Raw genomic sequence first — 14,095 nt, 5'->3', positions numbered from 1 at the left:
CTCCACGTGAGAGATACCAAAAGGCAACAGAAAGAACCATCAGGAGTCAGGAGGCCTAGTTGTGGTCCAAGTTCCACAAATAACAAGCTATGACCTTGAGCAAGTCACTATACTTCACTGGCCCTCAGTTTCATTATTTATAAAGTGAAAGTGAGGGACGTAAACATCTCTCACCTTTGGAGCTGGACATTTGCCACATGTTGGTGATTCTTCAGGGATATGAAATACACCAAATAACCTCCGAAATTCTATACAGGGATTTGAATTACTAATTCTTTAAAAGACAACATTGCTTTCACACTGGAGTGTGGTGGTGAGCAGAGGACGGAAGTAAATTAAAAGAAGCTCCCTGACAGGTGGGAAGTAGAGGCAGGAATTAGGGAAGCATTACTTCCTTGGGGATATTCACTCTTTATGCTCCAATCACTCTGATCTCCCTAATATAGGCACATTTTTGAAACCTGAAGGCAAAGAGATTTTCTGTTAAAGATTCTCTGAAAGAGTGTTCAGGAAGTTTAATAATTTCCTTGAAAGTCACTCCTTGTATGTCTACTGTACAAGCAGTACAAGCAGTGTGTCCACATCCTCCTGGGTCTCGGCTTCATGGCTGAAAGTCCAAAGAGCCCGTTCAGCATTAGAGCTATACCCTTAGTGGGTCCAAAGACTCACTCTCTTCACCTGCCACTTTCTTGATATGTGTACAATTTTTTCATCTGATTCTTGGCCCTGAGTCCCTTTAGAGGCAACTCACTAGGTGCCGTGAGCATTGTGGTTTGTGTTTCTACTCTAAGTTGACTTCGTTCCACTTTTTCAAGTTTCTGGATATTTTTTCAAGCTACGGATCTTCATCCACAGCACAAAATGTCCACTTAAAAAAATAAAGCGGATTTCTCACTCTTTCCCCTGAATGGAAAAAAAATGTCTTAGTTGTCTCTCCAGGTAAACCTGGGGTATCAGCCATGTTCTGACAGCCAGCTTCACCTGACCACCCTTCCCTAATAAGGAACCTCTTTTACAGAATAATTAACCTTCTACACTGCTCTCCAAGCTAATGGGGAACATCTGCTTAGGAGCCCTCCACGGCTGCTTCATCTCCCTCCCCGCAAAACCCACCCGCCTCCTTCAAGAAAGGCCCTAATGATTCTGGTATAGTTACCTTCTCTCCCTACCCCCTTTAACAATCTAGCATCTTCCTTAAAAAACACAATCAGGGAATCCTAACCAGGCAGGCGTGACTCCTAAGCAGATGGCAGGCCTCATAATTAGGTCATTACATAATACCTCTTCTCTAACTAGCTTCTCTCCACCTCATTCCGAGACTCTGGGTTGATGAGCATTACACTGTGGTTACTTTAATTATAATTCGCTCTTGGGAACTTGGTAATACCATGTTTTGATAAAAGAAAAGAAATGGGGTAAGAGTATAGGAAAGTCAGAGTCAGAAGGTTGCTTTCAGCTTCAGTTTTGAATAGTCCAGACTTGTACGGGTAACTTTTTCTCTTGGTGCCTTGGTTTCCCAACTTGTTTCAAGTTGGGAACTTGACTCAAGCCAATCCCCAGTTGCACTGGTTCTAATACAGGACTCAAGCTAAATGTTACATCACATGACATGATTTCTAAGGGACACTACGTCACATTTAGGTGTCAGGTCAGGCTCTTGGTGACACACCATTGAACTAGATTGCACAAGGTGGTATCCTCACACACACAGGCAGCGACTGGTCTCAGTAAGATCCCAGGTCAGCATCAAGTCTTTGAACTCCCTCAACCTTCAACCCCAGGCACTCAGAGACCTCGATTACTCACCAGGAAATCTAAAGCCTTCCACCTCACTTCCAGTGCAGCGTCCCCACTCTGGTCTCCCTCCTTCTCCTAGAGCTATCCACACTTTAAAAATCACTGTTCCCTTTGCCCAACAACTACACTGCCTTTCTTACCAATCTGTTTTTAGGGATCCTGGGTCTCATACCCATCTCATATCTGTACGAATAGTCTACAGTGAAGAAAAGTCATCTACATATATGTTCCCATTTCCTCATCACAATAAACCCAAATTATCATTTTGTAGATTCAAAAACTGAGGTCCAGGTAAGTGTTATCCAAAAAAACTACATAAAAATTCAAGCTTTAATTGAGGATTATAAGAAGAGACTATTCTATGAAAAGGAGAGATCTATAATCTCCAATTGGCATAACATATAATAAGAGATATTCTTTTTTAAATTAATTTTTTGTAGAGATGGGGTCTCACTTTGTTGCCCAGGCTGGTTTCAAATCCCTGGCTTCAAGCAATCCTCCTGGCCTGGCCTCCCAAAGTATTGGGACTACAGGTGTGAGCCACTGCGCCCAGCCAGGAGATATTCTTAAGCTAGAGGTCCATGTCCCCACACCACCCCAACTCCCCAAGGACCTCTGGTTAACATTTATGCTTGGTCACTGAGTTTTCCAAGTTCTGACACTGGACTGGGACAGTAGTTATGTTGGCCCCTGGTTCCAATGGGCTGGCCTAGGAGCTTGGTGCCTGCCATCACTGCAATTCTCAGACTCCAATACCTAACGCTACCCTCCTCTCCAGAGTCCTGTCCAAAGTCCTGTATCTCTCCTACATCGTTAAAGGCAGCCTTGAGTTCTAAAACCTACTGAAAAATACCAGAAACCAAATTTAAGAATCACTTACCCAAAAAGTATGTTTGGACTAGATCAAAAGTTTTACATATGATGTGGCATATGGTACTAGGAAAAGAGGATGACCTTTCAGTCAGTAGTTTCCAGGGTTTGATTTCTAGCAATGAAACTTGTTTACATAAACTTGAGAAAGTTACTTAACTTCTTTAAGCCTCAGTTATTATCCATATTTTACAGATGTGGAAACTTTCTCCCCTAAAGCTACTGAAAAGCACCAAAGAAAAAAATATACAAAAATGGGCCTAGCACAGTGCTGGGCAAACAACTCTTCCCTCCACCTTCCCTCTGGCACCACCCTCTGCCTGATTGGTGCGGAGTGCTCCCTGCCCTCCGCACGTCACTGCCCCAAGGGGTCTGGGAAAAACTCCGAAAAATATGCAGTCTACAAGAACACTGTGAGATGAACCGGAGGATTATGAACTCATTAAAAAGAACAGCAAAGAGATCAGGGTGACCACCAGTGGGGAAGGTTTTGTCTAAGCACTGCATTTCTAAAATAATCATTATGCAGCTTTTTCAGGCCTTTTCCAGGTGAGATGCTTAAAAATGAACTGAGAACAAAGCAGTCAACTGAAAACCTGTGGGCCTATGAACCTAAGGCAAAGTGGGTGGTTGAATACCAGGCTGGTAATGAGGCAGAAAGGCAGGCAGGGGACTTTTGGCACAAGGTAACCATGGGCTTTGGAGGCAACTTACCACAGTGTTGAGGAACCATTTACAGAGCTTCAGGAGCTCAAAGAGGGCCTGGCAATGACAATATTCAAAAGGCTTAAAAACATAAAAGACGTCAGGAAACCTGGGTTCCAATTGTGGCTCTGCATTAACCAGCTATGTGATCTTAGGCTAAAAACTCTTCAAAGACAAGGAAAGTATTTTTCTTTGCATTTTCTGAATCACCTAGAATAACAAAGTCAATGCTCGGTAACTACTGAATTAAGGAGTGTCTGGCTTCTGAGATCTCTGGGCCTTAGTTTTCTCTCCTATATCACAAAAGAGTTGGAAAGATAATCCCTAGGGCCACTCCAGGGCTCACATTCATTCCATTGTTCTTTAGACACAGAAAAGTTTCTCAATTCTAACAGCACATCAGAATCACCTTGGAAGTTTTTAAAAAGATAATTCTCCAGTTTCCCAGCTGGAACATACTGAGATTCAAAATCCTTAGGGTGGTGGGTTTGGGTCAGGCGGGGGGGGTAAAATCTGCACAGGTGAGCCTAATAGGCAGTTAGCTGTGAGAACCAATGCACCATGCTTTCAAATGCAGTAATCTTCTAATCTTCAAGGAACAAGGGACTTGAGGCTGGGTCCTTCTTCCATATCTTCTGCCTTTCTGCCCAAATCAGCAGCTTTCATTTTCTAAAGCAAACCTACCTCATTTCTTTTCTTTAAAAAAAAACTTTTTTTTTTTTAAAGACAGGGTCTTGTTCTGTTGCCCAGGCTGGAGTATGATGGCATGATGACAGCTCGCTGCAGCCTCGACCTCCTGGGCTCAAGCAATCCTTCCATCTCAGCCTCTTGAATAGCTGGGACTACAGGGGCTTGCCACCATGCTCAGCTTATATATATATACACATATGTATATATGTACACATATGTATATATACACACATATACACATATGTGTACATATACACACACATATACATATGTGTATATATACATATGTGTACATATATACACATATACACATATGTGTATATATACATTTGTGTACATATATACACATATATACATATGTGTATATATACATAAATATATGTGTATATACACATATATACGTGTGTATATGTATACATATGTGTGTATATACACATATATATATACATATGTGTATATGTATACTTATGTGTGTATATATATATATTTTTTTGATGTCATTTCGCTCTTGTTGCCCAGGCTGGAGTGCAGTGGCGGGATCTCGGCTCACTGCAACCTCCGCCTCTTGGGTTCAAGTGATTCTCCTGTCTCAGCCTCCCAAGTAGCTGGTATTACAGGGACATGCCACCATGCCCAGCTAATTTTTGTATTTTTAGTAGAGACTGGGTTTCGCCACGTTAGCCAGACTGGTCTTGAACTCCTGACCTCAGGTGATCCGCCTGCCTCAGCCTCCCAAAGTGCTGGGATTACAGGTGTAAGCCACTGCACCCAGTTGCCCAGCTAATATTTTTAAATTTTTTTTGTAGAGACAGAGTTTTACTATGTTGCTCAGGCTGGTCTTGAACTCCTGGGCTCAAGTGATCTTCCTACCTCGGCCTCCCAAAATGTTGGAGTTACAAGCATGAGCCACCATGCCAGGCCTCATTTCTTTTTTCTTTTTTTTAAATTTTTTGTAGAGACAAGGTCTCACTATGTTGTCCAGGCTGGTCTTGAACCCCTGGCCTCAAGCGATCCTCCTACCTCAGCCTCCCTAAAGTGCTGGGATTACAGGCATGAGCTACCATGCCCAGCCAAACCTGCTTCATTTCTAAGGAGCAAGACTTTGGAGTTAAATAAGGGTTCAAATCCCACAGCCAACACTCCATAGTAACGTGACCTGAGCTCACATATAACATGAGCAACCATCCCCTGTTCCACAGAGGTTACTGTGAAGATTATGTGAGACAGCATCATAAAGCACCCGGCACACATCTAAACACAGAAGCTCTTAACAAATGGTCATCCCTGTCTCCTCCATCCCCTTCTTTCCTAAGTAAGGCCCATCAGGTGGGTACCTGACATCACCTGCACCTTCAGAAAAACTCTAGTTATGGGAACTTTTGCTGATATAGGACATGCTCCACTTTCAGTATTTGTCATGGACATCAGTTTCCCCATCCCTTATAGTAAGAAAGAAGAGTAAACCCATTCCCTTAACTAAGAACTCCCTCTCTGTTATAACGGTTTGTTTCAGCAGTAGATGGCTGCAGGTGATGCAGGTATCCAGAAATCCTGCCCTCCAAATGATCAAAGCAGGCCTAGTCCTGGATGCCTGTGACATCTGAGTGTATCTGAAACCATCTGTGGGTGCTGAGCTAATTGCATCATTTTGTTACTCCTCAGTTCTTACATTTGTTTTATACTTGCTACCACAGCTACATGATTTTTTTTTTTTTTTTTTTGCTTTTTTTAATGGTGGTTTTTATGATGTCTCCTTTAAACAGGCTGGTCTTATTGAGTTCCTCTGCATTATTTATTTTTATCCAATGGCACATGTGATCTGTGGATCAAGGTTTACTATTGTTAGGACTATCCCAGTACATTATGTAGGAGAATATTTTATAAAGAGCTCAATCTGGATCCTCTACAGAATAAATGAAAGAACTGCTACCAAAAAGGCAGCCTCTGATTTTCAAAAGAACTTCCGTTGCTTTTTAGATGCCTTTTAGAAAAGAAGGAATCCATCTTGAGTGATATATGAACAATATGCTCACATGATTCACATGAAGTCAATCTTCTTTCAGAGCCTGATCACAAAGGCCATTACTAGTGTCAGCTGGGGTTAAAGATCAAAGTTCAGGTGAGAAACCAGAGTTTTCACTGAATCCCTTGGTCAGAGATGTGGCCGACTGGAGAGGAGTTGCACAGTCCTTAGATCAGGAAGCAAGGTGGCACTACGTGGAGATAGTTCAAAGTCAGGAAATAAACTGAACAGAGTTCCAGCCAAGAAGTGGAGCATATACAGGACAAAGTTGAAAATATAATTATTGGACTCTGAAGCCGGGTAGCGGTCAAGCAACGAGGCAGAAAGTCAAGACCTAGAAAGATCAGCAGGAAAAGGAGTCCTAGGGGCTGTGAACAGAATAGATGCAACATTGTAACTCAAAGAAAGTAAAGGAGTATTGGGGCCAGGCGCAGTGGCTCACGCCTGTAATCCCAACAGTTTGGGAGGCCGAGGCAGGCAGATCACCAGAGGTCAGGAGTTCGAGACCAGCCTGACCAATATGATGAAACCCTGTCTCTATTAAAAATACAAAAATTAGCCGGGCTTGATGGCGCATGCCTGTAATCCCAGCTACTTGGGAGGCTGAGACAGGAGAATCTCTTGAACCCGGGAGGCGGAGGTTGCAGTGAGCCGAGATCGCGCCATTGTACTCCAGCCTGGGCAACAAAGAGAAACTCTGCCTCAAAAAAAAAAAAAAAAAAAAAAAAGAAAGAAAGTAAAGGGGTATTGGGTCCGAAAAGCTGATGGAAGTGTCCTGAAAGCAGAGAGCAATCCCTAGGAATGATCTGCCTTGAGCGTTCAGGTACAGATAACAAAGCACCTGGAGTAGAGTCAGGCACAGGGAAGTGAGCAGCTCCTACTTTGTTTTAAGGTAGCTCCATTTTATCTCCACAGAAGAAAGCCAAGCAAGATAATAAAAAGAGAACATGGTCCAACTGGTTCTGATTAAAAAAAAAATTCATAGAAGCTAGCTCTGCCAGGCCAGGGAATAAGTCAAAAAACCTCTGAATGGCTTTGCTCACTAGGGACAACCAGCAATGGAAGCCAGACAGGAAGATAAGCTGGGAGCTTCGCTACCACTGCATGAGCTCAAGTAAAAACAAGACTCCATCATCCTCTTCCTCCAGCAGAGCACATCATGTCATTCTCTAGTCTCCACACACTAGACAAGGCGCATTAACTTCCTAGTCACTTCAGTACATATCAGAAACGTGAAAAAGAGGCCGACTGGAGCCTGCCCCTAAACCACCCACTTTTCGTTGGTATTATCACAAAGCCCTCTCCGTAGCAGCAGAAATGCTAAGGATTAAAGCAGAGGACACCGGGGGCTTTGGTTAGCAAAGATGCCTGAGAACAGAGGAGAGCATACATTCCAAGAAAGCTATACAGAGAAACTGTTTTGATCAGTCGGTACACCCACCCCCAGACTGCCATTCCGCAGTGCCTGTCCTTCCTGGAGGACAGAGCCAGGGCAGGAGTGATTCAGCATAAGCCATCCCCACTAACCTTGTACACAGCCTACTTAATATAGCAGGCTTAGATGTCTCAATACTTTAACTGGCAACACTAAGATTCTGCATATTGCAGATACAGGAGCAAATCAAAAACCATTTTTAGATTTGCACAATTTCTCTAGTTAGGAATCCCAATATCAATACATACTATCTTTGGCTTAACCATCTACTAACTGGAAAAGCCTCAACTTCTCTAAAGCTCCATTTTCACAGTTGTAAAAATGGGAATAAGTATATCCTAACAATCTTAAAATTAGTAGAAAAGTCAAATGAAATAAATCACGAGAGATTTAATATGGCGACAAAATGTACTGTCTCTTCCAATCTCCATTCGCACCTCCCCAAAACACAAACTTTATTGGAGCGATAAGACATGAGACATTGAGAAAAAATATAAGCCTACATCGAGCACCTACTATGGAAAGATGAATGTTAGCTCGATTGCTAGGGAAAGTTTTTTGCGAACAGATTTCAGATGAATTCTGAAAGACTGGTAAGATTGGAAAAGGCAAATCCATTTTCTACGTCCATATTGTATGGAGCATTTATTTAAACTGTAGTTAGAATATCTACAGTTAAGGAGTTAACATTATAAATATCATCAGTCACTCTCTATGACTTTTAGAAATATGGAGATTTAGGCACAAAGTGGAGAAAGAACTCAACTCAAAAGGTCACAACAGCAAAGAAGAAAATGAAGCCCAGTTCAGCACCCAGGCTCTACAGGAGCATGAAATAACTGGTGATCAATCAAAACCAGTAAGGTCTACTGATCAACACCACTGTGACCGTACCCAAGAGATTTACCATATGCCACCAAGGTATGGAAGTATCATTCCTACAAGCCATGGTAAACCAGGGAAAGAGAAATAAGACTATGTTGTAGGATGATGTCTTCATAAAAGACTCATAAATCACTTTATTCTAGAGCCAACGGGGTTAAAGTTGGTTCTATAATTTTTTTTCTTTTTTTCTTTTCTTTTTTTTTTTTTTTTTGAGAGGGAGTCTCACTCTGTCTCCCAGGCTGGAGTGCAGTGGCGCGATTTCGGCTCACTGCAACCTCTGCCTCCCAGGCTGGAGTGCAGTGGCGCAATCTCGGCTCACTACAACCTCTGCCTCCCAGGTTCAGGCGATTCTCCTGCCTCAGCCTCCTGAGTAGCTGGGATTACAGGCGCCTACCGCCACGCCTGGCTAATTTTTGTATTTTTAGTAGAGACGGGGTTTCACCATTTTGGTCAGGCTGGTCTCAAACTCCTGACCTCGTGATCCGCCCGCCTCGGCCTCCCAAAGTGCTGGGATTACAGGCGTGAGGCACTGCGCCCGGCCTGTTCTATATTTCAAACCACAAAGACCACAGCCAGTTTAATGGAGCTTAAATTGGAAAGTTGGAACAAGATGTCACCAAGGCATCTGCTGACAATTTTCCTAACACTTTTATTAATAACTCCCAGTTACCCTCTCCTGGTTCTCCTAGTCCACAGAGAGGTCAATAAGAGCAAATGAGGAAGTGAAGCAGAAGAACCAAGATCTTTCGTTGCAGTTTGGAATCCAAAACTGCAACAAAAGGAAGACTGCTCCAAATTCCCAGTTTCTCCAATCTCTAGACTAGAATACAATTTTCAAGAAATGGTCGACCTGAGTATTCCACTCAGCCAATGACTGGTCTCTTGTCCTGCCAGTGTTTCTTATTGGGTATTGCCTCAACTCACTTTAAGGTTTATCATACCACTGCTTCTCAAGAGAGGGTAGTTTTGGCCCAAAGAGGGCAACTGGCAATATCTGGAGACATTTCTAGTTGTCACAACTGGGGAGACAAGGGGTGCTGCTGGCATCAAGTGCGCAGAGGTCAAGGGATGCCAACATCCTAATAATGCACAGGACAGCCCCCCACAACAGCGGCCTATTCAATAAAAATGTTTGCAACTTCTGATTTAAGTGTCAAAAATAAAACTGTAAAACTGCTAAAAGAAAATTATAACTGTACTATAACTTTGGAGGTAGAGATGGTTTTCTATAAACATAACATGAAAAGAGTAACCAAAAATTTGATTCATTTCTTCCTCATTAAAATGTGAAACTTCTCTGTGGCAAATAAAACAAAACCCACAAAGTTAGTGGCAAGTGAAAAAAAGTTTCAACATCAAAAATGTTACACAAAATTCAATAAAGTTCTACCCTGAGATTCACAGTTCTACCCTGAGATTCACAGATTTGGCTTATGATAATTGGACTCATTTAACATCTCTTCTTCAAATTATGAGGCATTTCTTCACATTCATGAAGACTTACACGAATTTTGTACACTCCATGAACAAGTGAGTGTCTTAAGGCTCATCATGCCTGGGTACTAAACAGTTACTGTGTTAAGTTCTTCTCTTACAGAACCAGTGGTTTGCTAGTTTATAAGCCTGAATAACTTTATGCGTCACATTCCCTAAAATGCATTTTCTCATTGACTTTAGTTTCCACTGCTGCTTGCATTTTTAGTATTAAAGACTAAATTACATAAACATTAATTTAAAAGAATTATAACATCAAATATTGGCAAGAATATAGTGAAACAGAAGTGTGCTTTGATAAGATACATTGGAAGCATTCAGAAAGTAGACATCCATTGATCCAACAATTATTTTGGGACTCTGATGAAATGTAGAAGTATGTATATTTAAAGATGCTTTATGCAGTGTTAATAACCAAAGTTGGAAACCTAAATATTTAGCACTAGGAAATTGACTAACTAGATTATGGTATATCCATGCAGCCTTAAAATAAACATCTATACTCAGTGACATGGAAAAATGTTCACAACATATTATTGAGTTTAAAAAAACAGGCTTTACAAAATGGTTAAGAGGGTATACTTTTTATTGTGCATTTTTACCACAAGTAAATTTTTTTTAAATAAAAAAGCAGGCTTCATGTTCTCACACATAAATTTGGTATATATATAACATGTATTTTATATAATATGCAAATATATCTTATTATATACTATCTTTATACATAGAAAAGGGCTGAAGAGCTAAATAACATACTAATGTGCTACAAGTGATTAAATCTATGGGTGATATGAGTTGTTTTATATATCTTTTCTTTCATGTTTCTAAGTATTTATAATTGATGTGAATTAGTTGCAGTAAAAGTTGCCAAGATAAGCTACTATTTACATCTCAATGCTCCAAACTGTATACTGGATAAAATTCCACCTTTTCTAGTTAACTGGAGAAATCATCACAAACATTTATTACCTGTTTCTCACTCAATGCTGAGATGCCTCAGAGGCTACTAGAGTGTACAATGCTACTTCCCTCACTCATTAGGTAGCTCCAGACTGTAATCCTTTTAACTCCTCTGCCAGCTTTAACATTTCTGTCTTTGACCTTAGCGGCTCTTGCCATTGTTCTCTACTGTCAGGTTGGTGTCCTTCTCCATTTTAATGTATTGCTTTTAATTCAACAGTAAATCAAAAGTATAAGAACTCATTAATAAAAACGAGAAAGAATAAAAAGACTGAGGGAGGGGACAGGGTCTCTCCTAAGGTACAAGTTGGAATCCGCTTTTGTGAGCAATTTCTACTGCCCCCAGATTTTTCTTTGGGAAGGGGAGGGGAGGTAGTGGTATATCTCTAAATTCAAAGCTAGGTTTTAGCACAATTGTTCAACTGTCTCCACCATAACACATACATCCAAAGACATTCAAAAATAAGACATATGCCCATGGACATCTGGCACCCACATAAGGGCTCTAGTTCAAGTAGGAGGATCCTGTGGATCATGTGTAGCCTCTTAGGGTAAGAGCTGTACCTCCACATCATTCTTTGCAACTCAAGAAAACTTATCAAAATTTGAAGGACAGTCATGTTATCGTGAGGATAACTTTGAACTTATTTATTTATATGAATGAATTTCAAAATAAATGATTTACAATTCAGTGCTTTATACTTAACCACATGACAGAGGTGTGTGGTAATACCATAGCAGAGAGCCATGTTTTCATGGTTACTACTGCCAGGAATGTGGCTACGGAAGAAATAGAACACTACTATGTCTAATTACCACAGGCCGAAAGTGAGGCCTCTTGTACCAAACAGTTAGCCAGGTTGTGAATGCAAAGAAAATGTTCTTGAAGGAACTTTTTTTTAAGTGAATATAAACTCAAGATTTTATTGTCTTCATAATAAAAGAAAAGGTAAGACTTAGAAATGGATCACTTAGCCCTTTCTCTTCTTATCTCCTCCCAGTTCAGAATGCTTGCCTCTTTTAATAGCCAGCATTCTCTTAGACCTGCAGTTGGGCTCAACGCACTCAAGCCTTAGCACAATCTTCTTTGTAGTTTTTGCCTTTTTCCAGAAAATTGGCTTAGTTTGCCCACTACAGCCACTCTGCTTCCTGTCATAACGCCGCTTTCCCTGGGCATACAGAGAATCCTTGCCCTTCTTTACTGTGTCACTTTGTGAGGTTGGTGCTTGCCACACTTCTGACAAAAGTCCAGCGGGTTTTAGGAACATTCACCATGTTTGTGTGAGCACTATCAGCATGGAAAAAGCTAGGATTTTGTTTCTTTTTTGTTTTGTTTTGTTTGTTTTTGAGATGGAATTTCACTCTGTTGCCCAGGCTGGAGTGCAGTGGTGTGATCTTGGCTCACTGCAACCTCTGCTTCCCAGGTTCAAGCGATTCTCCTGCCTCAGCCTCCTGAGTAGCTGGGATTACAGGCACGCACCACCACACCTGGCTAGTGGTTTTTATATTTTTAGTACAGACGGGGTTTCACCAAGTTGGCTAGGCTGGTCTCGAACTCACAACCTCAAGTGATCCGTCCACCTCGGCCTCCCAAAGTGTTGGGATTACAGGAGTGAGCCACTGCACCCAGCCTCTTGAAGGAAATTTGAAGTGCTACATGAATGATATGGATAAAGTTTTAGTGTGCTGGATGTAAGAACAAACCTGCCAAAACATTCCCTTACGCCAAAGTCTAATCTAGAGCTAGGCACCACTAACTCTCCTCAATTCTATGAAGGCTGGGGAGGTAAGAAAGCTCCAGAAGAAGTTTGAAGCCAGCAGAGGTTGGTTCATGAGGTTTAAGACAAGAAGTCATCTCTATTACATAAAAGTGCAAGGTGAGGCAGCAAGTGCTGATGTAGTTGTAGCAAGTTATCCATAAGATCTAGATAAGACCATTGATGAAGGTGGCTTCACTAAACAACAGATTCTCAATGGAGATGAAAAGCCTTATATTGGAAGAAGATGCCATCTAAGACTTTCATAGCTAGAGAGGAGAAGTCAGTGCCTGGCTTCAAACCTGTGAAGGTCAGGCTGATGCTCCTGTTAGGAACTAATGCACCTGGTGACTTTAGGTTAAAGCCAATGCTCATTGGCCAGACTGAAAATCCTAGGGCACTTAAGAGTTATGCTAAATCTATTCTGCCTGTGCTCTATAAATGGAACAACAAGGCCTGGATGACAGCACATCTGTTTACAGAATGGTTAACTGAATAATTTAAGCCCACTGCAGACTTACTACCCAGGAAAAACAAAATTCCTTGCAAAATATTACTGCTCCTTGACAATGCACCTAGTCATCCAAGAGCTCTGATGAAGATGCACAAGGAGATTAATGTTTTCATGCCTGCTAACACAACATACATTCTGTAGCTCATGGATCAAGGAGTAATTTTGACTTTCTTTTTTTTTTTTTTTTTTTTTTTTTTTGAGACAAAGTCACACTCTGTTGCCCAGGCTCGAGTGCAGTGGCACCATCTCGGCTCACTGAGACCTTGGCCTCCCGGGTTCAAGCAATTCTCCCCACCTCAGCCTCCCCAGTAGCTAGGATTACAGGCACCTGCCACCATGCCCAGCTAATTTTTGTATTTTTACTAGAGACAGGGTTTTGCCATGTTGGCCAGGCTGGTCTTGAACTCCTGACCTTAGGTGATCCACCCGCCTTCACCTCCCAAAGTGCTGGAATTACAGGTGTGGGCCACCATGCCCGGGGAATTTTGACTTTCAAGTATTATTATTTAAGAAATACATTTCATAAGGCAATAGCTGCCACAGATAGAGGCTCCTCTGATAGACCTGGGCAAAGTAAATTTAAAACCTTCTGGAAAGGACTCACCATCTTAGATATTGCTAAGACCATTCATGCTTTTCTGGAGCATGGCAGGAGCTGAGCCACCAAACCTCAGGCAGTGGGCCTCTGTGACTAGCAGTTCCCTGCTCAGGTGAGTGCTGGAGAAGGAGCCTGGTGGAGCTGTGGGCGATGCAGAAGAATGCTGGGGTATGTGGTGGTGAGCCCAGGCTGAAGCTGCATGTTGGCCACCTTGCCTTGTCCCAGGGTGCACTCTCTGCCTTCTATCGCCCCCAGGAGTGGCTGGGGGTTTTTGCCATGGTGGTGGGGGAGTAGAAGGTGAGGGTGTTACCAGTGCCTGTGTTTAGGAGGCGGCTGTTTTGTTGGGAAAAGCTACTACGAAGGGAAG

General features: G+C 41.9%; 1 protein-coding gene and 1 pseudogene across 11 annotated transcripts in view; both read right to left on the bottom strand.

Annotated features, from left to right (window-relative positions):
* AAK1 (AP2 associated kinase 1) overlaps nucleotides 1–14,095 on the bottom strand; it is a 185,861-nt gene that overhangs the window by 125,069 nt on the left and 46,697 nt on the right. The window lies entirely within an intron of this gene.
* On the bottom strand, nucleotides 6,827–13,334 carry LOC129531634 (large ribosomal subunit protein eL42-like; annotated as a pseudogene).

This window comes from Gorilla gorilla, chromosome 12 (genome assembly GCF_029281585.2).
Source record: "Gorilla gorilla gorilla isolate KB3781 chromosome 12, NHGRI_mGorGor1-v2.1_pri, whole genome shotgun sequence".
Classification (NCBI taxonomy): Eukaryota; Metazoa; Chordata; class Mammalia; order Primates; family Hominidae; genus Gorilla; species Gorilla gorilla.
Note: the sequence above shows the minus strand (reverse complement) of the source record. Positions and strands in the feature narration are given on the sequence as shown.